Below are 25,951 nucleotides of genomic sequence, written 5' to 3' on the forward strand. Positions count from 1 at the left end.
CAATTACTCATATTTATCTATCATTATATAAAATCAAATCTCATAGTCCTTGGTATAAAGGTCATTACTATCTATAATTGAACTAAAGTCATAATGTTTTTGAATTAATAGTAGCCAAAACAAAGGGGTTACCCCATAACAAAAAACTAGTCAACTACTAGTGGATTACCATAAAAACCAAACTAATCCCTATTGCTACTAGAAACAAAAACAAGGTTCGCTATCATAATTAAGAGATTATCAACAAGCTTAAACAAAATGCCTATTATCAAACTTAAGAGTCTAAAAAAAAAATATTAACAAAGGCATAACAGCCTTGCAAACTAATAAGTCTAGTAACCAATAGATTAACCACATAAAAAAGAAAAAGGAGGGAACCCTTAAGATTTCTTGGCCTCTTTCCTCCCTAGAAGGATGTTTTCCCAATCTTCTACTAGGAAGTCAAATAGCATCTTAGAGTCCTCCTTAGGCAGATCCCCATCAACATCCCTAAACAGGCACAGAGTGGTAGCCACCACATGTGTCACTTTAATCGTGAACTTGGTTAGTAGGAACATTCTCTCCTCTAGCACATGAATTCTCCCCCATGCCTCATTACTAGTCTTATGCAGACCATCTGGATGGCCATCAGTACTAGTCTTTGTGGTATCCTGCACAAACAGAGGGTTAGTAGCATTTTCAAAAACAACCTTAACAGGGGAGGAGATTGTTACTAAATTCATAATGTTATAATCAAGCTTACAAAAAGCTCTTTGATATAAATCATGATTTTAATGTTCTATGAAAAATCCCTAATAGTTTCAAATACCATATCTTAGCGTGTAGAGTAACAAGATCTTAATTAGTCTTGATCTTATACATTAATGCAATGTGATATAATCCTAGGGCATGAAGGATAAATTACTCTTCAATATTGAACTCATGAAGTAAATATATGGGTAGAGGTTAACTATTGTGACTATAAATAAAAACATATGCTTTCAAGTGTATAATCCTGTGTAATTTTTAAAGCTTCTTGCACATCTCTATATTCTTCATTGGTATATTAGGTTCCTTGCATAAATAGGCTAATTTTAAGGTGCTTTTTGATGGTCTATGTGTGTGTTATATTTTTGATCCACACACAAATAATTAATAATTAAAGAGTTAGACAATTATTTAATTAACTCGAAGACAGGATATGATAAGAATAAAGAAGTTGATTTTAAGCATTTAAAAATTTTGATGTGCAATTAACTCACATGGTCAAACATTTAGTAATCAAATTTTAAAAAAAAAATTATTCATGTTTTGAAAGGATATATCTTTAAACATTTTCATCCTCATGTACATTTATATATAAAAGATTACAATGAATTAAGCAAACCAAATTTTCAATCTATAAGATTAGATAACTATTTCTTGTAATGGACCATGCATCACTTGAGATTGACCTACAAGAATTATAAGGTTTCTTTTAATTCTCAAATAATGAACATACTAAAGAAACTACTTTCTAAATATTGATAAATAGATTTTAATTTTTACTAATATTCTTCAAAATAAACACCCTACCCTATCTCTTGACGATTAATTTTTAAATTATATATTAATTTATCATTTTTAAGTCTTATTAATTTAAAGTAATTATACTTTATTAGTTTACATAAATTGACATCAATAAATGAATCTAACTTATGTGTGCAATTGTACTATTGTCTAAAAAAAGCTTCACATAAAACAATCTCAATAACTTCTTAATTTGAAGAGGTAGAAACCATAAGGAGGTGACTATTCTCCTAACAAAATGCAAAATAGCCTGATAGAACACATCTTTACAAAAGTCCAGTCCGATTTTCGATATCCTAACATTTATATTGGTTTGGGTCTCATAATTCAACTTCACAATAGTGATAAAATCACATGTGTATTTGTATTTTACAATTGTATCATTTGGTATAGAAAATAACGACAACTAACTATTACCAAATTTTAACTAATTAAAAAATTGACTGAAACTAGTCAAAATCTTCTTACTTAGAAATCAATAAGGTTGAGTTCTTACATTTAAAGTCTAGAAACTTTGATTTTAATAGCGAGGTGAGCACAAAAAGCTGTGGATTTCACTGTCTAGGTTACGCCTATTCCTTGGAATGCGTTGTTTTCGCAAAGCATTTACAAAGTATCTGTAAATCTATAGCTCCCTCTTTAAATAGCCCATTACATCTCATTGTATTCCATCTCGATCTTTATCTACCAATCCATGATCCAGTTGAATCCTAATAAGGGTTTTCCAGTGCATTTGGTTCAGCAAAATATATGAGCCTTTTAGCTAGTAGTATGGGGAGTTTGAAGGGCACAAAAATAAGCAGAGTGCTTATAGCCGTGTTGTTGTTTGTGTTTGCAATCCATGTCTCTGCTAAATATAACCCTCCAAATCTGCCCATAAATGATAATAAAATGTTTACAAGTATGGAGAAGTTGGCAAAAGATCCAAACTGTGCGGGCGCTTCTCCAGACCATCGCTGCCCACCACCAGATCCAAACAATGTTGTCTTCTCGGGACATGAGAACTGATCAGCCGCTTAATGCTGTCTTCTATTTCTTCTCTTCCAATTATCCCTATAACTCTCAGCTTACACATGGTCACGCCACACAAATAAAATCTCTTCGTTACGACATGATTTCTTATCTTGCCTTTTACGTACTCAAACGTTTCATTGCATTCGTTTTTGTTGTAGAGTTGCATCATTAGAAAATAAAACTGTAGTTACCTGTTTGCATGGGTTATCATCTGATTCCTGACGTGTTAGAAATGATTTATGAAGAAGTTTGAAATATATATGAATTTCTATTTCAGATTAGTATCTTGAAGAATATAAATTATTGTTGGAAACAGGTTAAACTACAATGCATGCTGAAGTATAAATTTACAACTAAGTTAATAGAATAATAACAAAATGTGGAAAATGAACTTGTACAGTTTTATGTTTGGAGGTAAACAATGATTTTATCAATGTGTTAACTTTTGAATATTTTTAAATCAAAAGGTATATTTTCGTTTGTATATCATCATCGTAGTGGATTTTGTTTGGGGTTTAAGAATATATATATATATATATATATATATATATATATGATGTAACAATCTATATATTCTTATTTGTTACTTATAGTTTTTTCTTTTCTTTTAGATAAATGATTTTTCGGAATATATTTGAAGAGTTATAGTATGTTGTAATGGAAAATTTGTTAGTAGATTAAATAATTCAACATTTCATTCAAATATTATTAATCAACTAGAGTTTGTTATTTTTTGTGGAGCTTAAAAAGATAACTATCATTATGATTTGATTTTTAATATTTATTTCATTGAATTTTATTTGATCAATTCTAGTAATAAGTAATTATTGTAGTTTAATTTCTTTGATGATGTTGATTCTCATTTGAGTTGAAAGATTTTAATTATATATTTTCTTTCAAATTCCACTGAGTTGTACTAAATAATTGAATTGAATTTTACTCTTACTTTTTAGTTCAAACAACTACTTTTGACAAAGAGGAGCTATTGATGATAGAGCCAAAGACCCTTATGATCTCCTTGAATGCATTCCTAAGCTTATCTCTTCTTACGAAAATGCTACTATGACCAAAAAGGTTGAAAGAGAGGAAGCTAGAAGTGATGCTTTCTTCTTCTAAGTTTTCAAATCTCCAGGTCCTGATGGGTTCCCTTCGACATTCTTCTAGGAATATTTGGACATTGTGGGAGACGATATTTTCAAAGCTATATTATTCATAACTGTAATATGGTGAATAAAATTAATCAAATAGGTACATTGTGCTCATTCCTAAAAAATTTAACCCCATCTATATGGAAGACTTTGGCATTATAATTCATTTTAATACTAATTAAAAAATTTCCTAGCCAAGGTTTTAGTGAACAAGATGAAGCTGATGGATAAAGACTTGGACATAATTGATATCCAAGCCCCACTTGAAGTGTTGCAAAAGATGAAAGTGATTTCAATGTACACTTTTGGAATTGAGCAATGGATTTTCATCTCCATTAGAAAACTCAATATCAATTACAAAGCGTTGAATGCTAAAAAGAACGAACTGGGGAACAAGTTGAATGGGAAGACAAGGAATGATAGTGTTGGTGATAATGTGGAACAAAATTTTTGGCAATGTTGATATGCTGGTGGACAACATTGTGGTCTTGGATTTGTAAGAATCAAAGGGCACAAAAGAGACTTTTAAAAAGAGAGAATTGGGTCTACTACTAGGAAGCTGAAGGAAAAGATAGGAAAATAGATTAAAGAGGATGTCAAAGGTGTTGTTGGGAAGAATAAAGAAAAGAAGGAGAAGATGGTGCTAGAGACAAATTAATTCTAGTTTGTTTTTATGGTCTTTGGACTTTTGGCTTTTTTTTGCTAACTTGTATAGTTAGTTGTTTTTTATTAGTGCTATTTTTTGATCCCTATCTTTCAATTGGCTATTCCAACACTATTCTTTATATTTTTTATATTAAAAGAATCCAAAATAGGGGCTAGCCCAAACACAAGAGCTAGCCAAAATTCAGCTAAAAGTCATTACCAAAAAACTATCCCACCCCTTTCTTTAATATCAAAAAATCTCATATTATCATAGTTCTATACCTATAGCTACTACACTCAGAGATTAACATATTTACATCATTACAAGTAAAACCATCCTAGTATAAACTTTTGGGCTCATCGGAGGTCCAACAAAAATTAAACAAAAGGCCCCTAAGACTACTACACATAATCAAAACCATAAAAAACATAAAAAATGAAATCTATAGGCCTAGGGATTAATTATGCTTCTTTTGATTACATAGACTCTCCTACAGATGGTGAAGGGTAGTGGCTACATAGTGCATAACCCACATTGAGAAAATAGCCACTAGATCAAACTTATCCTCCATATCTACATTCTTCTTATTTAGGGAAGTGATAGTCTCCTCCAATTTTGCATTATCATTTCTAGGGGGTTGTTTATCCATGGACTCTTGGGACATGAGGTTCACCTCCTACTTTTATCCTCCTTCCTTAGGGATTTCAAATTTTTGAATTCCCTTATTATGTGGTTCTATGTTTAGGTTCCTCATAGGAGAGATAATAATCTCCTAATCTCCCATCTCATCCTCACTTTGAATTTGGGTTGTTAACTTCAATTTTAAAGGTGTCAGACACACAAGAAGGAAGAGGGATTTCTTCATCGATTGTATTTGTTGTCTCATCATCTTTGTTATCATTAGTAGTCTCATCCTCATGTTATTCTTAACTCATCCTTATATCTTTCATCTTAGGCCTAGGCCAATTTTTCTTCTCAATGTTCTTAGTAGTGTTAGAGCTCAAAAAACTGTCCTGACCAAGAGGCATAGAGGTATTTGTTTCTCTTAATATTTTGCTAGACCTAGGGATTTTCATTCTACCCTTGGCAATGACATTGTCTACGTTGAGGACCTTGATCTTTTTCATTTTAATCCTCCTCATAGTGGATGATGGGCCCTTATTCTCCGTGGACTGAGAAGATGGGGATGGGGTATAAACTATAAGGTGTGACCAAAGTTTTAGATAGGGAGAGCTCCTTATTTTATACTTGAGGGTCTAGGCCTTTATAGAACCTAAATAGATAGAACATCAAGGCTTGGTGAAAATGGTATAACTATTACCATATTCCCTCTTCTTGTGAACATCCTAGATAGAGGTCTCAATAGAGTGGAGCAACAAGTAAGGAAATGAAAAGATCTCTGTATGCCTAAAATGGTTCAGAATTAGAAACTAATGATAATATAAAACCTTGAACCTTTCTTCAAATATAATATAACTTATTGTGGCATAGAAGACATCATTCCATGGACTAGGATGCTTTTCTCGCATAAACTCACTTTGCATACAAACTAGAGCTTCATCAGGTCAAAAGAATTTCCTTAGAATGGCTTCATCAGTGACCCTCAACTTCTTCCTCCATTTTTCCCTTTTCATGGAAAGAGGCATGGCACTACCTATAAATTCCTCATTGATTTCAAAAGGATTCAATTAATATTATCCCTTCTTTCTTTCCAAGCCTCCACAAACTAGATGGAAACCCTTTCATCATGCCCTTCAATATACACCATAAATATAATTAACAATCATTCATGTCTAGGTAAATCTAAGTTTCTTTATCACTCCTAATAACCTCCTCAATCCTTGGTAGCTCAACATGAGCCTAGAAACTCCCCATAGATTCATCCTCTCCAAGATCCACCACTAAATACTCTAAGCCATTTGTCATAACCTCAACAATGCAATCCATCCAATACAGAGATAGAAAAATTAGTAGCAAATCAGAGCGCAATAGTACTAAGGTCTATCAAAATGCGATTACACACAAATTTTTCATAAGTGAAATTATAATTAACTATAATCCCACGATTCCACTTTCTACTTTCTTGGTATCTTGCCACTAAATGATATTTAAGAGCTCCTTGAAAATTGGAAAGTTCCTACTTTTGCCTTTTTCAAAATCTCTCCAAATATCATCTTCGGTATTGAACCTATCTTCATCATAATGAGAAATAAATAATAATTTATCATTGAATGCTAAATTAAACTCTTCATAATTAAACCATCCTTCATAAATAGTGTGAACTCATTTTTATTACCCTTCCATCACAAATTTTAAAAAATTGTCTTGACAACACCTATTTCTATTTTTTCACAAGTAATAGAATCACCACAGGAAGATCAATTCCCTTTCCTAAATACATTTATTAATGACTTCATGCATGAACATAGCCAAGTTATCTACCACCTAATTACCTTCATGATACACATGTTTAATAAAAGTTTTGGGAAGCCTAGTTAGCATCTTCTAAGCATCCTTAATTATTGTCATTATGTGTGAGCTCATCCTTCAAGCCCCTTTAATTGCCTCAATCACAAGTGGAGAGTATTCCTCAACTATCAACTTAGGAATACCTAGCCAAACATTAGTTTTGAATCCATACAAATGTCCCACAACCTCTGCTACATTGCTAGACATTTTACCATAGTTCCTCATCTAGGCTATGACACAACTACCATGCCTATCCCTTCAAACACCCCTTGCAACCACATAACCAATTCAAACTAATACATCAAAATTAAGCTGGCACTAAATTATATGGGGTGGTTTCTATTTTGTGTCTTTCCTTTTTAGATCCTTGATATTATATACTTTATTAGCCAAGTGTAGAATATTCAAAACGTCTACCCATTTCTTATAAAGTTGTGTTAGATGATTAGGGATTGGTTTCCATTTCTAGTTGAGAAAACATTTATTTATAAGTTTCCTATTTTTGTGGGAAACCACCTCTAGGGGGAAGAACTTCTTTCGAAAACAGTGATTATTTTGTTCTTTCCAGATGTGTCAACAAATATATTGGGGAATGGCTTCCCATATAAGTTTGATGAGAGTATAGTGGGAGAGAAACTTCCAGTTGAAAATGAATTGTTGGGTATTAGTATTAAAGATCCATGAGAGCTCCCATATACTAAAGATATTCAACCAAATAGTAGAGGAATAGGAATAGTGAATTAATAGGTGGGGGATATTTACTTCCTCACAATTATAAAGAACACATCTATTAACAATTAGAAACACCCTTCTTCTAGGATTTCCGATCATGAGGATGTTGTTTTGAATAACTGATAAGAAGAAGATAATTTTAGGGAGGAAATAAGATTTCCAAAAATACTTTCCGCTTTTTTAAAAACACATTAAGCGGATGATGGTGTAGTAGGCCAATTACACACTAAAATCCACCCAATAAATTTTATCCCAAATTAATTTATCTCCATTAGGGAATTAGGGGATATGAACTTCTCTCGAGAGAATATCCAAATCTTCAATTAAGGTTATCTCTATTGGCTTTAGTTACCAAGCTCTAGGCTTCTCCACTTACCAAATCTTAAAATAGTCCACAACCATAGGACCATAGTTTGCAACACTTCTATCCATCAAGAGGGGTAATTTGGTCCAAATAAGAGGGGAATCCCCAACCCACTTATCTTCCTATAATCTAACCCTATTCCCATCTTCAATGACTAATACATTTGGTACCAAATTTTGATGACACTTCCATCAGAAATATGGCATTGCAACCTATCATTGTCACAATTCTGACTATCTACTATCATAATTTAGATGAGGATAGGTTACGACACCAGAATTCTAATGGAACTATCGTAAGAATATTTTACCAAATATACTAGTGAATGGTCCATATTACTCCTCCTCTTAATAATTTTTTGTCTTTAATTATATTTCCCCATATTTTTTGCCCACTTGGGAGGTCGGTAACATATAAACACTAATCAAACTTCCTAGCGTGCAAATATTTATCTCTCATAATCTTGCACCATCCAATAGTTTCTTGAGATAATTTCCAACGAATCCTAGTCATAAGGGCCTTATTTAGATCTCCTATTTTTTTGAGGTTCAGACCTCTTTAGGTTTGTGGCTTGCCGGCCTTATCCCATTTGACAAGACTCAACTTCATTTTCTCTTCATTGCTTGACCATAAAAAAATTCTGTTATTTTTTTCAAAAATGTCCTTAAACCAGCCTAAGATCTTAAATAGTGCCAGAAAATAGAGTAGGATTGCTTGGAGATAGGACACAATAAGTTGAAGTGTCTCATTATTTCTAAGAACCTTACCTTTCCAACTCACCCATTCTTTATTATTATTTCCATGACAATATTCTAAATTTGAGGGATGACTTCTTTAGTAGTAAGGGGTATACCAAGATACATGTCTAGAAATGTATCATGTTGATAGGTAAATTCCCTAGTTATCTATTGTTGTAGGGAAATCTTTGTATTGAAGAAGTATAACTTTCTCTTTACATAATTTATGTCTTGACATAAAACCTCCCCATGTTGGTTCAAAATTTTCTTCCAAGATTTTGCTTCCCTTATAGATGGCATCCCATAGAAGAAGGTATCATCAATAAACTATAGTAGAACCTGTAGTTGAAGAGAACAAGCATGTTTAATCCCCATAAGTTTCCCTGGAGAAGCCATAACCAAGAGATTCCTTCCTAATACCTCATCCAACATGATAAATAAGTATGGAGACAATGGGTTTCCTTGGCAAAGCCCTCTAGAAGTATTGAAGAACTTTCCCAAAGATCCATTAGTGAAAACCACAAATTGGACTAAGTTGATAACCAATTCAATAAGCCTAATTATCTTTTCTCCAAAGTTGATTTCAAATAGGATTTGTAGAAGAAACTCCTGTCTAACTTTATAATAATCTTTTGATCTATCCAACTTCAATGCTAGATTCCCATTTTTCTCCATAGAATCCAAGACTTCACGGGTGGTTATAATTGCATCAACTATCTGATGACTAGGGACAAAACCATTATGAGTTAGACTAATAACTTTATCAAAGATTTTTTTATATGTGTCTTACCACCACCTTGGATAGGATCTTATAGATGGTATTACATAGACTAATTTCCCTAATGTCCTCCAATTGAGTAGGATTTCCCATCTTAGAAACTAGAACAATATAAGCTTGAATTAGCTCTTTAAGGATTCTTTCTATTGTTATGAAATCACTAAAAATACTATTCTTTATGTTAAAACTTTACTCTTATTTTGTAATAACTTTCACAATTTCGTGTCCCCTATAGAAAACCTACTTTAACCCTTAATCAAAAACTAATAAAATATATATTTAAAAAAATGTTACAATTTGCAATTTAAAGAACAAGGGAAAATATATGTGATGAAAAAACATAGTGTGCATGATAATATAAAAGTCTATAATAGTTTATATAATATTAACAAAATTCTCGTGCATTGATAATATCGTATATTTTATGGGTTTCTGGCAGAGGACTCGCTAAAGACCATCTTGGACAAATTGATTAAGGTGGAGGGGGAGGATGTGGACAAGGATGTTCCTAAGAAAAAGAAGGAGGAAAAGCAATGGTAGAAAGAGGGTTGCTAGCCCTAGTTCTGGTATTTTTTTGTGTGGTCTTTATGTTGATAACTATGAATTTGGTACCCCACGTTGTTTTAGTTTTCATGTTTATGTTGATTAATAGCAGTGTTTTGTTTAGGTGTTGCTAGTCTATTTTACAATCTATTATGAATATTAGATTAAGGACTGATAATACTATAAATTATACTATTGATATATCTTGTTTTTCGAAGTTTAAAGATGGCATAGGGTAGATAACTAGGAGGTTACCGCCGGTTGATTTTTTAGCCTTTTTGTCACTTGGGGACAGCCTTGTCTTTATTGGTTGTTGTCTAGTACTTCAAAAAAATCATATCTTTTATCACCTTTGACCACTTCCAAAACATGTGGAGAAAAAATATTCTATTAAATTTCTCCCTTAATTTTTCTAAAGCATTTCCCATTCTCAAAATTTCATTATCCTTAATGCAATCAATTTTTGCTATTGTATTTTCAAAATGTAGAACCAATTTATAAAAACACTCCAATGCAAAATTTTCACATTTATCAATAATTGTTTATGGGGATCCATTGGGGTTGACTTAGGAAACTGGACTTGACATGATGATTTAAGACTAATTCTGAGAGTGATCCATTACGTTAATATATCTCCTATGAAAAAACATAAAAGAAAAAAGAAAAAAGAAAAAATTATTACATGTAGTTTATTATATATGATGGCTACAAAAAAAAAGCATGTATATAGTAGAAAATATGATTTACAATAAAGAAAAATGAGAAACATATATACCTATTTTCTAAAATCACGCATAGAAAATGTTATATTCATTTTAAATTTAAACAAAAAACACATTATAAATTGTAATATATCAATATTTTGAATAAAATAGTACTATTGTATACATATTTATGAAATTCTAATTTTACATATTATGTTTTTTTAATGGAAGTAAACAAAATTCATTCATGTGAGAAATATTATAAAAATCAAACTTAAACTCACAACCCTAAACCTAAAATTTTACTCGGCACTTAAAAAATTGCTCGGCACATGAAGGTGCTGAGTGCCAGTTATGCTCGGCACTTGCTCAGCACAGGAAGGTGCTGAGTGATAGATTGCTTGGCACTTGATGTGTTGAATGATAGGCAACAGGTGCTGAGTAAACTCAGCACACAAAGGAGAAAGCTCAACACCAATGGATGCCGAGTGAGCTCAGCTCACAAAGAAAATACTCGACACTTGAAGAGCTCGGCACAAAAATGCAGTAGGTTCCGAGTGTTCTGTTTCAACTGAAATATTATAACTTAAAGAATATTTCAACGTGAATGCTTTCACCATTAAAACCAGAGAGCCAAGCTTTAACCTTTCAACCAAGTTTCTCAAATACATTGAATAGAAGAGGAAGAACAATAGATTCAAGTATGCATGCTTTCTTTTCTATTCAACTAAGATTTAAACTATTACAAAATCTAGGAGCATTCGGCTTCAACTAGAAAATACTAAAATAACCCTAAATTGGTAAAAACTTCAAATAACTTTAATACTTCAAAAAACCTTTAAACCTAAAACTCTAATGGTTGCATAAAAAGGTGCTTGGAGCAATCACTACTTCAATAGGACAAAAAACAAACAACAACAAACTCACAGAATGAATAGAGGAGTCACGTGCAACTAGAGACACTGAACATACTTCCTTCTATCTCTGCAACAAGTGGATCTGCTGACCACTTTCTTCTTCTTCCTTTTCTCTGCTCTACTGAACTGAAAACACTGAATAATCTGGCTAAATGAATGAATGAATAAATATTCCTTTTGTCACATTCCATTTTCCCCCTCTTTTCAAAATTTGAAAAACTTCACCTACCCGTATTAATTTTTTTGTCTGTTCTAGACGTCAGGGGGGTAGGTGAGTGTTTCGCTCTAGGGGAAAACGTCAATGTTGCATTAAATATTCCAACACTCCCCCTTTGTCCCAAGCCAAACAAATAAGGATCACAGCTGATCCAAATCAACTACACCAAGACACTCTCTTAAGTGTACAAAAGATCCAATGCCTAATGGCTTTGTGAAAATGTCTGCTAGCTGCTGCTCAGACTTACAAAAATTCAGTTTGATATCCCCATTCTCCACCAACTCTTTGATGAAGTGATATATGATCTCAATATGCTTGCTTCTCCCATGGAAGACTAGATTCTTAGACAATGCAATTGATGAAATGTTGTCATAATAAATTGTGGTTCCAACCTCTTGCCTTTCATTCAAATTTGTCAAGATCCTCCTTAGCCAAATTGCTTGACATGTTGTTGCATTTGCTGCAATGTATTCAGCCTCTGCTATAGATCGAGCAATAATAGGTTGCTTCTTGGATGCCCATGAAATTGCTCCCGATCCCATATGAAACATGTATCTGGAAGTGCTCTTCCTATCATCTAAACTTCCAGCCCAATCACTATCCATGTAACCAACAAACTTGAAATCATCATTTGCAGTATACAAAATCCCAAATCCCTTGGTACCTTTCACATACCTTAGAATCCTTTTTCCTGCTTGCCAATGGGAATCCTTTGGTGTTTCCATAAATCTGGAAATCAGACTTACTGCATGCATTAGGTTTGGCCAAGTTGCACTCAAATACATTAGACTTCCAACCATACTCTTGTATAGTGTTGGATTCACTCTCTTGCTAGAGTCTTCCTTGCTCAACTTCAAACCTATTGTTGTTGGTGTGGGGGCTGCCTTACTATTCTGATTTTTAAATCTCTCCAAGATCTGCCCTACATACTTTTTTTGAGAGATGAAGATGCCATCATGCATTTATTTTACTTCTATGCCTAGAAAGTATTTCAAGAGACCTAAGTCTATCATTTCAAATTCATTTTTCATAGCCTCTTCAAACTCACCGATTAGAGCCTTATTATTACCAGTAAAAATCAAATCATCTACATACAAGACAACAATCAATACATTACCATCTGTTGCCTTGATGTAAAGAGTGGGCTCACCATTGCTTTTGCTAAAGCCATTGCTCATCAAATATGAGTCAATCCTACTGTACCATGCCCTTGGAGCTTTCTTGAGCCCATAAAGAGCTCTCTTCAATCTATATACTTTATTCTCTTCACCTGCAACTTCATAACTAGGTGGCTACTCCACATATACTTCTTCTTTCAATACACCATTTACGAAGGTAGACTTCACATCCATTTAAAATACCTTCCACTTGTGTTAGGCTGCAATTTCTATGACAACACACACGGTTTCTATTCTTGCAACAGGGGCATAGATCTCATCATAGTCTCTTCCATACTGCTATTTGTAGCCCTTCACTACCAACCTTGCCTTATGCCTATCAATCTTGCCTTTAGCATTGCATTTGGTCTTATAGACCCATTTCACTCCAATCACTTGCTTCTGGGGAGGCAATTTAGTTAGCTCCCATGTCTTATTTCTTTCTATAGCATCTATTTCTTCATCCATGGCTTTACACCATTTCTTCTCCTTAATAGATTCTTCAAAATATATTGGATCACTATGAGAAAATAATGTAAAATTAACACTCTCATCATAATCTTCATACCTTTCATCTTGGTATATCTCCCTAAGACTCTTGGTCTTTCTTGGTAACAGGGAGGAGAGTGTGGGATCAGCATCTTCACTATTGCTACATTGCCGACTAGCTTGATCTTCACTGGTACTCGGCACTGACAATCAGTCATGCATAAAGGAGCTCAGCAATGACTGAACCTGCTTGCCTTTTCTTTTATTTTCTCCTTCTTGCTATTCATCAACATCTTCTTCACTCATAATTGGCACTTTACTTGAAGTGCTCAGTGACTCATCAATTGAACCATACGAAGATTGATTTTCAAGAAATTCCACATCTCTTGAAAGAGTCATCTTGTTGTTCAATGGGTCATACAATCTATATGCCTTAGATTCTAGGCTATACCCTATGAAAATGTATTTCACACCTTTGTCATCCAATTTTTGCCTTTGCTCTTTAGGCACATGTGCATATCCAACACATCCAAACACCCTTAGGTGTTCAACTGTCCATCTTCCTCGTGACCATGCTTCCATTGGAATTTTATCATGAACTGTCTTTGTAGGACACCTATTAATTAGGTAAACTGCTATTGCCACAACTTCTCCCCAAAATTCAGTTGGGAGACTTTTCTCCTTCATCATGCTTCTTGCCATTTCAACAATGGTCCTATTCTTTCTTTCAGCCACTCCATTCTATTGTGGTGTATAGCTAGTTGTGAGCTCTTTCTTTATGCCATGTTTCCTGCAAAAATTTACAAAAGAATTGGAGGTATACTCCCCTCCTCTATCTGATCTTAGGACCTTGATATAGTGTCCACATTCTTTTTCAGCCTGGGCTTTAAATTCTACAAATTTATCAAATGCTTCAGATTTATTCTTTAAGAAATACACCCATGTCCTATGAATGAAATCATCAATGAATGTCATGAAATAAGTACTCCCCCCAATAGAAGTAACTTGCATAGGACCGGCTAGGTCAATATGCACTAATTCTAATGGATATCTAGCCCTCCTAGAATTTTTAGAATTAAAGGGAAGCCTATGTTGCTTACCCAAAATACAAGCCTCACACTTGTCAGAAGAATTTCCTACATGTGGAAAACCATCTACCATTCTTTTATTTGATAACAAATTTAAACTAGCATAGCCAAGATGACCATACTTGAGATGCCATAGTTGTGAAGGGTCTTCAATCACACTCTTTAGAGCTGATTGCGTGTGAGGTGTAGCACAAACTTGAGATGAGAAATATGTCTCAATCCTCAAGGGAAACATTCTGTTCTTTGTCATTTGAATTGATGGAAGTAAGTTCTTGCTCCCATCTTTTTCATGAATGACACACCTGTCATTTTCCATCAGCACTTTGTATCCATTTTGAATGAGTTGACCAATGCTCATCAAATTGTGCTTCATACCAGGGGCGAAATACACATTTTGTATTTTCTTCTTCTCACCTTTCTTGGTGCGAACCATAATAGATCCTTTGCCCACAACTAATAGGGTTCCATTGTTACCCATCTTAATTTCTTATTTGAAACTCTTGTCAATGAATGAAAACAAGGTTTCATTGCCACTCATGTGGTTGCTACATCCACTATCAAGGTACCAAATCTTAGGGCTTCCTTCTTCACCATCATTACACATGATGAAGGCAGTATTTTCACTTTCCATATTGACAACAACCACATTTTCTTGTCCTAACTGATCTTTCTGCTTCTTCCAGCATTCACTTGCATAATGCCCATATTTATGACAGTAGTAGCATTCTACATTAATCTTATTTGAGTTGTAGTTTTTCTTACCTCCTCTTGAGGTATTTTGTGAGCTACTTGGTCCATTTGCTCTTCCTGAGCTTTCTGCTACAGCATTCCTTTGTCCTCCATTACCTCGGCCTCTACCTCTAGAGTTTCTGCCTGAGCCATTTCTTCCTCTCCCCCTTCCTCTTGGATTTGTCTGAGCCTTGAATGCTTGCTCTTGGGAAGATGAAGAAGTAGATCTATTGATCCTATGCTCATAGGTTTGAAGTGTACCCATCAACTCATCCATTGTCAAAACAGTGAGGTCTTTTGTATCTTCTATGATCATGACCAAATTGTCATATTTATGAGGTAAACTCCTCAATATCTTTTCCACTATCCTCTGCTCTTGATAGTATTCTCCATTTGACTTCAGTAGGTTAATCACATTGGAGGTCCTTGAACTGAAGTCTGCAACTGATTCATTTTCCTTCATCTAAAGGTTCTCAAACTCCTTCCTTATATTCTGTAGCTTTACAGTATGGATTTTATCAGTCCCCTTCAAGTTCGTCTCAAGGATATCCCAAGCTTCCTTTGCATAATTTGCTGCTTCAATCTTTGGAAATACTGTCTCTGTCATTGTTGCTTCAATAAGGATTCATGCCCTTAGCATCCTTCCTCCTTGACTCCTTCAAATGAGTCTTTTGTGCATTTGTGAGGGCAGCATACTGAGTTGGACCAGTCACGTCATTGAATCCATTAACAAAAAACTCACACAAATCATTTGCAACCATTATGGTCTTCATCTTCTTTGCCCATGTATCATAATTCTATCCATTAAAGGATGGTGGTTGCTGCCATATCTTTCCTGCATCTCCTATAATGTCAAATATCCCAAGAAAATAAATACCCTAACTCACTGTGGATGTGGGGCCTCAAAGATCTGATACCATGTGAGAGATATTATAAAAATCAAACTTAAACTCACAATCCTAAACTTAAAATTATGCTCGGCACTTAAAAAACTGCTCGGCACATGAAGGTGTTGAGTGCTAGTTATGCTCAGCACTTGCTTGACATAGGAAGGTGCCGAGTGATAGATTGCTTGGCACTTGATTTGCCGAATGACAGGCAACAAGTGCCGAGTAAACTTGGCACACAAAGGAGAAAGCTCAACACCAATGGATGTTGAGTGAGCTCGGCTCACAAAAAAAATGCTCGGCACTTGAAGAGCTCAGCACAAAAATGCAGTAGGTGCCGAGTGTTCTATTTCAACTAAAATATTATAACTTAAAGAAAATTTCAACGTGAATGCTTTCATCAATAAAACTTGAGAGCCAAGCTTTAACCTTTCAACCAAGTTTCTCAAATACAATGAATAGAAGAGGAAGAACAATAGATTCAAGTATGCCTATTTGCTTTTCTATTCAACTAAGATTTAAACTATTACAAAATTTGGGAGCATTCGTCTTCAACCAAAAAACCCTAAACTAACCCTAAATTGGTAAAAACTTCAAACAACTTTAATACTTCAAAAAACTTTTAAACCTGCAACTCTAATGGCTACATACAAAGGTGCCTGGAGCAATCATTACTTCAACAGGACAAAAGAACAAACAACAAAAAACTCACAGAATGAACAGAGGAGTCACGTGCAACTGGAGACACTGAACATACTTCCTTCTATCTCGCAACAAGTGGATCTACTGACCACTTTCTTCTTCTTCCTTTTCTCTACTCTGCTGAATAGAAAACACTGAATAATCTAACTGACTGAATGAATGAAAAAACATTCCTTTTGTCACATTCCATTTTCTCCTTTTTTCAGAATTTGAAAAACTTCACCTACTCGTATTAATTTTTCTGTCTATTCTGAATGTCAGGGTGGTAGCATTAAATATTCCAACAATTCGAACAGCTTGAATTATGCCAATTTGTAGTTTTTACAATTAATTGACTATTATCAATCAAAATAGTGAAATCAATTTGGTTAAGTCGAGAAAAACGTGACTACAAAAAAATTAGGGTTTTATTTTATAGTGGGTCAAATAACGAATCAAAATGGCAAAGTTTCCTAAATTTTACCGTAGCCGTCACGCCTATTACTTTGAATGCGTTGTTTTCGTTGCTATGAACCAATGGCTCTATAAATAGCCCTTTACAATGTATTGTATTCCATCTACGAATCCACTGTCCATTTAAAAGCTAAAGATATTCCTGTGCTTCCATCTCAATCTTCATTCACTAGCCGATCACTCAGTGCAAACGAAAGGATATTCCAGTGCACTCCATTCATCAAAAGATCTCAGCCATAATTTAGTATGGGGAGTTTGATGGGCATGAAAATAAAGACGGTGCTTGTGGTGGTGTTGTTTGTGTTTGCAATCCATGTCTCCGCTCGATATAACCCTCCAAATCTCCCCAGGAACAACAATAATTTGTTTAGAAATATGGAGATGTTGGCAAACACTCCAAATTGCGCAGGAGCTTCTCCAGACAAGAGATGCCCACCACACCCCAACAAACTTTTCTTCTCAGAACATGAGAATTAGATCTCTGCAATTCTACATTTCCTACTTTGCCTTTCATTCAAATGTTTGATTGCACTCGTCTTTGTAATTGCAATGAATAACTGCAGCTGCGTGGATCATCTAAACCCCATTGTGCAAGAATTGAATTATTCATCTACAAGTTTGAAATATTTAAGATCTACTATTTCTTGATATACTATTTTATTGATCTACAAGTTTGAAGTATGAATTGACGGTTGTAAATATGAATTAATAATCGTCCAGTTTTATGTTTGGAGGTGACCATGATTCTAGTGATGGATTAATTTTTGGAATTAATTTGGGTTTGTATCTTGTCATTGTAATGGGTTTCTAGATTGAGATGTGTTTTATATTTAAAAATGATAAATGAAGATTCTATTAAATATTTTAAAATAATTGAATTGTAGTTTGATTGATGAGTTGCTCCTGTACATATATAGAGGTAGAATGCTGTAGATGGCAACGAGGTTGTTACTTTAATTATAAATCTAGTCAAGATAAATAAATTTAATTTATTATGAATATAATAAAGATTATTATTCTATACAAGAAAATGTTATGTGAATATGAGTGTTCTTATTAAAGTATAAATAATTTGTGTCATAAATAGAATATATAAAAAATATGTAAGATAAGAAGATTTTAAGAAATTTATAGTATTTTTATGATTTGTTGTGTCTTAAACAACTAAGAACATTTTATTTATAAATCTGTAATACATCGATCACAAACTTAGTGATAGATACAACGTAAAAGGCTTGCTTATTTAAAGTTACTCATTATCTTTATATATTTTTATTTAAAGTTACTCATTATCTTTATATATTTTTAATTGATAATAGATTATTGAGAAGGATCAAAGAGAGTTACAAAACAAAGTTTTAGTTATAGTTCATATTAGTAAAATAGATTATATTTCCAAAATAAAGATAGTGAAAATTTGAAGTTACACAAGTCCATCAAAAAATAGATTACCAAGGGAAATTTTATATTACAAATTTCACTAAAAAAAAAAGGTTATTATGAATTCTAACAATATATTTTTGTTGAGAAGAGTGAAAGTGCATGAAAAGATAGTCGTACACCTAATTTCATTATAAATACTATTGTATGCATAGAGAACATTTTTTTTTAATGTTAAATATAACTATAAATTTGAATATACTTTCTAACTTAGCATTATAGTAATGGAAAGTGTTGGAAAGGGAGGGAAGAAAGGCTTTCAAAATTCAAATTTTGATCAGGGCGAGATTTCTCTGGAATGTCAATATTGGGCTCTTGGCTTGGGGCATAGGTCATAGAAGGAGGACAATCAGGGATCTTAGGGTATAGGGAACCAGGCAGAGAAAGATGACGGGGACCCAACTAATCCCCCCAAGGTATTGGACAAGATTCCACCTGTTCCCAAGGCGGGCCTCCCAGGATCTGCTAAATGCTCGTCACTTTTTGGTGTCAATCCTACAAGTAAGTCCTTATTCCTTGCTATTAAAATTCTCCTTGGGGTGGAGAAAGGATCTTCTATTATTGTCATTTTGGATGAGCTAGTGGATCATAGCATAACATCAATGGTTTCAACTCTAGTAGGAAAGTTTATAGGGCCAAGGCCAAATATAGATATCATTAGATCTTTTATTAAGAAGAAATAGAATCTTAAAGGACAAGTCTCTATCATGGCTATGGCAAAGGGATTCTTGTCCTTTGACTTTTCTTGTCTTGAAGACCTCACAAACACCTTGTGTGAGGGACCATGGATTGTTGGTCATTCCACCTTGGTTATCTAGAAGTGGACTTCAAAGATGAATATGAATGATTCATTCTTTAAGCAAGCACTTGTATGGGTAAGGCTTCTAGAGCTTTCCCTAGAATTCAGGAATGAGGATGTTTTTGTGGGGGTAGCTAGCTCCTTTGGTGAGCTCCTATCAATTGAACTAACTACAACCTCTAAAAGATGCCTTATCTATGCTCATATTTGCATAGGGGTAAGGGTAGGAATGGACATGTTGGAAGTTGTGATGTTCCATTCAAATTTGGGAGTGCATGTTCAAAAACTGATTTATGAGATAGTGCCTTTTGCATGCTTTCTCTATTTTAAATCATGGCACAAGGCCAACCAACGTCCTAAAGCAAAAGTAGAGAGGCATAAGAGTAAGCCTATCGCTACCTCAGGGAAAGATAAGAAAATGGTCTGGAAATAGAAGAAGATCAAAAACCCAAAGAACCAGGTAGAGGATGTGGAGAAGACAAAGGCCCTTGAGCAGGAAGGAGATCCAAGCTATATAGGTAGTAAAGAGGCTAAGGTGTCAAAAAGTGGGGATCAAAAGAATGATTCCTAGGCCAAAGAAGTGATAAATAAAGATTCATTGTCTATGCAAGAGTAGGGAGCCAGTATGTTGGGGGATCCTTAGATGGTGAACAAGTCCAAACTAGAACCTATGGAACCAACTAGTAGAACAGGAGGATAGGATAGTGTCCCCCCTCTTAGTGTAGGAAGTAAGGGAGAAGAGGTGAGCCAGTCAAGAGAGGGGCAAGAGATGGTGGATGAGGTGCAAGACCAAGGGCTCTCCTCAAATCTCACTTTGGTTTCTCTAGTGGATTTGGCAGTTTCCTCTGACCTGGGGATGAAGTTTTTGGAATTGACCAATAACTCTTTCCTAGAACAAATTTTAAAATTGAAAGAATGAATAGATACCCATTCTCAAGAAAACAAAGGAAATTGGATTATGGTTAAAAGTAAGAAAAATCGGGGCCATCTCCCAGTGTCACTAGCAATGAGTAGAAGCAGAGTCAAAGCTGATGTTGGGGTAAAACATAAGACATTAGGTAGAAAACGTTTGAGCTAAGCAATGCAAGAGGAGGCCAGAAGGAACTTGGCAGACAGGAGCCAAAGAACCATTAAGCAATACTCTATTAAAAAGAAATGAAGATCGTATCTTGGAACATAAGGGGCCTAAATGGTGCCCATAAACAAGAGATAGTCAGGAATACAATTAGAGACCAAAGACCTAATTTTTTACTAATCCAAGAAAAAAAAATGAGAAAAGACATGGTAGGGAAGTTATCTTTTAGTAGCACTATGAATGTTGAGGCTATGAACTTGGAGGGAGCTGCAAGGGGGTGCTAACTCTCTTCAACAAAAAGGCTTTCCATATCTCCATAGTACTCAATGAAGGTAATGCTCTCCTTTGCAAAGTTTTTCACATCCATAGTAGTGACACTTGGTTTTTCTTAAATGTGTATGCTCCCAACTCCAAGAGGGAGAGAATGATTTTCTGGGCAAAGATTCTTGATGTAATATAAATTAGTAACATAAATAAAGGTATTATTATTGGGGATTTCAATACTCCTCTCTTAGCTGATGAAAAATCAGGGGGGGCTAGCCCTAGATCAGGATGGTAAACTAGATCTTTCAAATTTTATTAATAGACTAGCCTTTATGGATGTTGATCTCTTAGGGCGGCAATTCACTTGGTCAAATAGGAGGACTGGAGGGGATTGCATCTAGGTTCATCTTGATAGAGCCCTCATTTCTCCAGACTATATGCAAACTTACATGTGCAGACTCTCCCTTCTCCCTAGAGTTGGATCGGATCACTCACTCATCTCACTCTCATTTAGCTCTTTAACTGCCAAACAGAACTTCCCCTTTCATTTTGAGAAGATGTCAACTTCCCACTTAGATTTGAATGCTAATATTTGCTCTTGGTGGAACATAGAGGTTGAAGGTATAGCTATGTTCAAGATTGCTAAAAAATTGAAAAATGTGAAAAGAAATATCAAAGCTTGGAACAAGATGAACTTGAAGCATATCTTCTAGGACAAGAAGCGAAAGACAGACCAGCTTGAAAAAGTCCAGGAGATGATATGGTACAAGGGGTATAATGATCAGAATAGGATTGAAGAAAGGTCAATCCTTATAGAACTCCATAATATACAAAGTAGGGAAGAGCACTTTTGGAAGCAAAGATCCAGAATCAATAGGCTTGAAGAGGGGGATCAAAACACTCAGTTCTTCCATCTTTCTACCTTAAAGCACCATGCAAATAACAAGATTTTGGGCATAAAGAAGGGTCAAGTCATTTTGACAAATGATAGTGAGATTGTAGAGGAGGCAGTGCAATTTTTTCATCGATTCTATCTAGAAACTCTTCGCTATCATTGAAAGACCAAGAGGAAATTTTGGCTTCAATCCCTAAACTATTTCAAGACCACCATAATTCCTTGTTGAAGGCAATTCCCACTATGCTTGAAATTAATCAAGCCCTATTTTCACTTCCAGCTAATAAAGCTCCAAGGCTGGATGGATTCCCAACCTTCTTTTTTTAGATATATTGGGAGTTGGTCAAAGGGGATGTGGTGAAGGTGGTGCAAGAATTTTTTGGGGCTAGGAATCTATTGAAAGAACTCAATGCTACCTTCATGGTGCTTATTTTGAAAACCCCAGGGGCTGATTTGATGGATAAGTTTAGACCCATTAGCCTATGTAATTATTTTTATAAAATCATTTTGAAAGTGTTGACCCTTAGGATTCTCAAGGTGCTCCCTTTGATTATCTCTCCATAGCAAACAGGCTTTGTCCCAAGAAAATAGATCCTAGATTCAATAATGATGGTTCATGAGGTTATCTATTCCTTGGAAATAGGGAAAAGTGAGGGTTTCCTCCTCAAGTTCAACCTCTCCAAAGCCTATGACAGGGTGGACTAGGACTTCCTGAAGGTTGTTCCCCTGGCTTTTGGATTTGATGCCCAAGTATGCAAACTTATCCTTCAACTTTTCTCCACCCCCTCTCTTGATATTATTTTTAATGGTGCTCCCTTAAATTTCTTTTTCCCCTCGAGAGGGCTTAGAGAGGGTGATCCTTTGTCCCTTTTTCTATTCATTATTATGGCAGAGTGTATAGGGAGGTTAATTCAAAGAAAAATATAGGAAAGGACCTTGCATGGTCTTAAGCCATCCTCTAGACAGGTCTCTTTCACACATCAACAATTTGTAGATGACACAATTCTAGGTAGGGAAGCTAGAGTTTAGGAGGATAAAGTGTTAAATAACTTGCTAGAAACCTTCATGAGGGGTACAAGCTAGTCTATCAACTGGGAGAAAAGTTTGGCGTTCTTTGTTAACAACAAAAATGACCAACAAAGAAAGATTTCTTGAATTCTTGGATGTGGAGTGGGATCTCTCCCAACTAGTTATCTTGGAATGCCCCTGGGGTCAAAACCTCCAAAATATTTCTAGAATGGAGTTATTGATAGATTCAATAAGAAGTTGGCAGGTTGGAAAGGAGCCACCCTTAGTCAGTTAGGAAAATGTACCCTAGTAAAATTTACTTTGCAGAACCTCCCAACTTATGTTCATAGCCTTTTTGGGAATGCAGATAGAATGGAGAAAATCTAGAGGGACTTTTTGTGGATAGGATTAGAAGAAAACAAAAGATATCATTTGGTGGCTTGGGATAATTTTTTCCTTCCCAAATGCTATGGTGATCTGGGTATAAGAAAAATCAAACACATTAATAATGCTCTATTAGCAAAATAGATATGGCGCTTATTTCAAAGTACTAGAGAATGGTGAGGTATCATGGTGGAGAAGTACTTGAGAAGGAATTCCCTTAGCTTTCTACTTAGTGAAGATGATATTCCACATGGATCTTTTGTCTTGAATGGGATTCTTAAGGCAAGATCTTTGGCCAAATCAAAGGCAAAATGGAAAGTGGAGAATGGTGAAAGCATTCTTTTCTGGCAAGATAATTCATTAAGTTAGGGGTCTTTCATAGATTGCCCTAATTATGAGAGATGGGTTGAATCTTGTATAAGAAGATTTCGATTGAAAGTTAGTGACTACAGAATAGACTAGGGGTAGAAAGACCTGTCTTCAGTATCTCAAGACCTCAAACCTCTAATGATTATACTGAATGCTATGATTTTAAACAAAAAGAGGGATGAACTTATATGGGGGGACAATACCTATGGGTTATACTCAGTTGCTTTTTACTACTTCTTGCTATGGAATAGGATGGAAAAACCCATTTGGGCTAAGGCTTGGATGACTAGTCTTACCCCTAAAATCAACATTTTCTTTTGGCTAGTATCACAAGACAAAATTCTCACCTTGGATAATCTTGCTAAGAGAGGTCAGTATATTCCAAATAGGTGCAATATTTGTAAGCATGATTTGGATATGGTTAACCGCATGTTTATTCATTTTTCCTATTCCTTAGAGGTTTAGGAGGTTATGACCAAGAGCTATGGGGTTACTTGATGTAAATTGGACAACATCTAGGATTTATTTGGCCAATAGAATTGTTTGCATAAAGGCATGAAGACATAGATGATTTGCTCCTAGACTCATCCACATTGCTACTAGGGAATATGGAAAGAGAGAAATAATCATATCTTTAGAGAAAGGGAAGCTCATGCCTTTGTTCTTACAGATAAAATAGTTAGTTCTATGAGAGAAAACTATGCTATTAGAAAGGGGGTACATATAGAAGGAGGAGGAAATAGTATGGAAAGGAAAAAGGACATAAAGGTGAAAAGAAAGGAGGCTAAGTGGCTTTTTCCCCCAAAAGAATGACATAAAGCCAACTTTGATGGCGTAGCCAAAGGGAACCTTGGCCCAGCTAGCTGTGGGGGAATAATTAGAAATTGTCATAGGATTGGTGTAGAAACCTTTTCCTATCCTTTAGGGACTCAAAAAAATCACTACATGAAGGCCAGTATGACTTTCCATGCTGTCAAGCTAGTTGTTGCTATTGGGATTGAGAACCTTTGGTTGGAGGGAGATTCTTTAAATATAATAAAATGTTTAAAAGGATGCTCCCATCCATTTGGGACCATTGCTAACATGGTGGAGGAGATCCAATCTAATTTGGGAAAATTCAAAAGGGTCCATGTCAACCACATGTATAGAGAGGAAAATTCTATTGTCGATAGGTTTGTGAATGAGGTAGTGACATAAAATAATGCGACAATGTGGCATAGCAAAGACAAATTTCCCATGGTCATGAAAGATATTCTAATTCTAGAATGAATCCAGAGGAGTAAAAAAGTAACCTTGAGTTAATTATGGAAAGATATGGAGGATGGTGCAAAAGACAATGATTTAATGAGAATCATGGGAAGGTATTGAGAAGCCATCATTTTGTTTACTTCTGGCATGTTTTATGGGTCTCATTTTTGTCTTCCATTAAAATTACTAGAGGAAAAAAAGACTTGGTGAATCAAAAAACTCAAAAAGTAGAAGATTGTGAAGGGTCAGAGAACTAGTGTAGGGTTTTTCCTTAGGAGATCAAGATGGTTGGGGAGAGGAATAGGAAGGAGCCAACTGGGGAGGTGGAAAAATGGAGAAAGAGAACAAAGGTCTGGAACAAACTAGAGAAGGGTGAAATAGCAAGGTACATTGAAAAAATCCATGGTTTTGACAAGGAGATTACTAAGCTCATGGTGAACACCTGGAAGGACGGATGAGTCAAAATTGACGGGATCTCTAAGCAGGCGAGTGTGGAAATGATTGCTCTTGTTAAGAAGATTCCCAGGAGGGGGTAAATTTTTATAGGGACAAGAAAATATTGACAAATGTAGTGAAAGATTTCACGAAGGATGTGAAAGAGAGGAAGAAGTTAGTGAAGCTAAAAACTTATTATGAAATGGATTCAATAAAAAAGCTATGGAGGTATGTATTAAGGGCTTTCATTGAATTCATTACCCTGGATACTATATTTGACAGAGTCAAAACACACCACTTTGTTCTGCTAAACCATTTTAGACATGGAATAAAAATTTCTTTTCATTTGTATCTATTCACCTCTTTGAGCAAGAACATTAAGGGTTACAAGAAGAAACCTAGTGCAAACCTGGCTCTTCATGAGAGTTTACTCCTTTTGGTCTATGAATATCTCAAGACCCAAACTAGGGACAAAACCTTAGGCCACTCTGGGGATGCTTTGGAGGATACTAGGAGCTTGAATTTTTTTGACTTTGAGGAGATCCAAAGTCTTGGCTCTGAGGAAGAGGATAATACCCCCTCGATGAGTAAGAAGCAAAATGGAGGGGGGGCAAATTTCTCCCTCCGCTAGTAATATTCCATGTAGGAAGAGTCCCAAAGGAATAACACCTAATCCTATGGAATAGAGGGAAGATGAGTATAATGACAACAA

Source organism: Cupressus sempervirens, chromosome 3 (genome assembly GCF_028749045.1).
Source record: "Cupressus sempervirens isolate cs-2001-9-10 chromosome 3, ASM2874904v1, whole genome shotgun sequence".
NCBI classification, from domain to species: domain Eukaryota; kingdom Viridiplantae; phylum Streptophyta; class Pinopsida; order Cupressales; family Cupressaceae; genus Cupressus; species Cupressus sempervirens.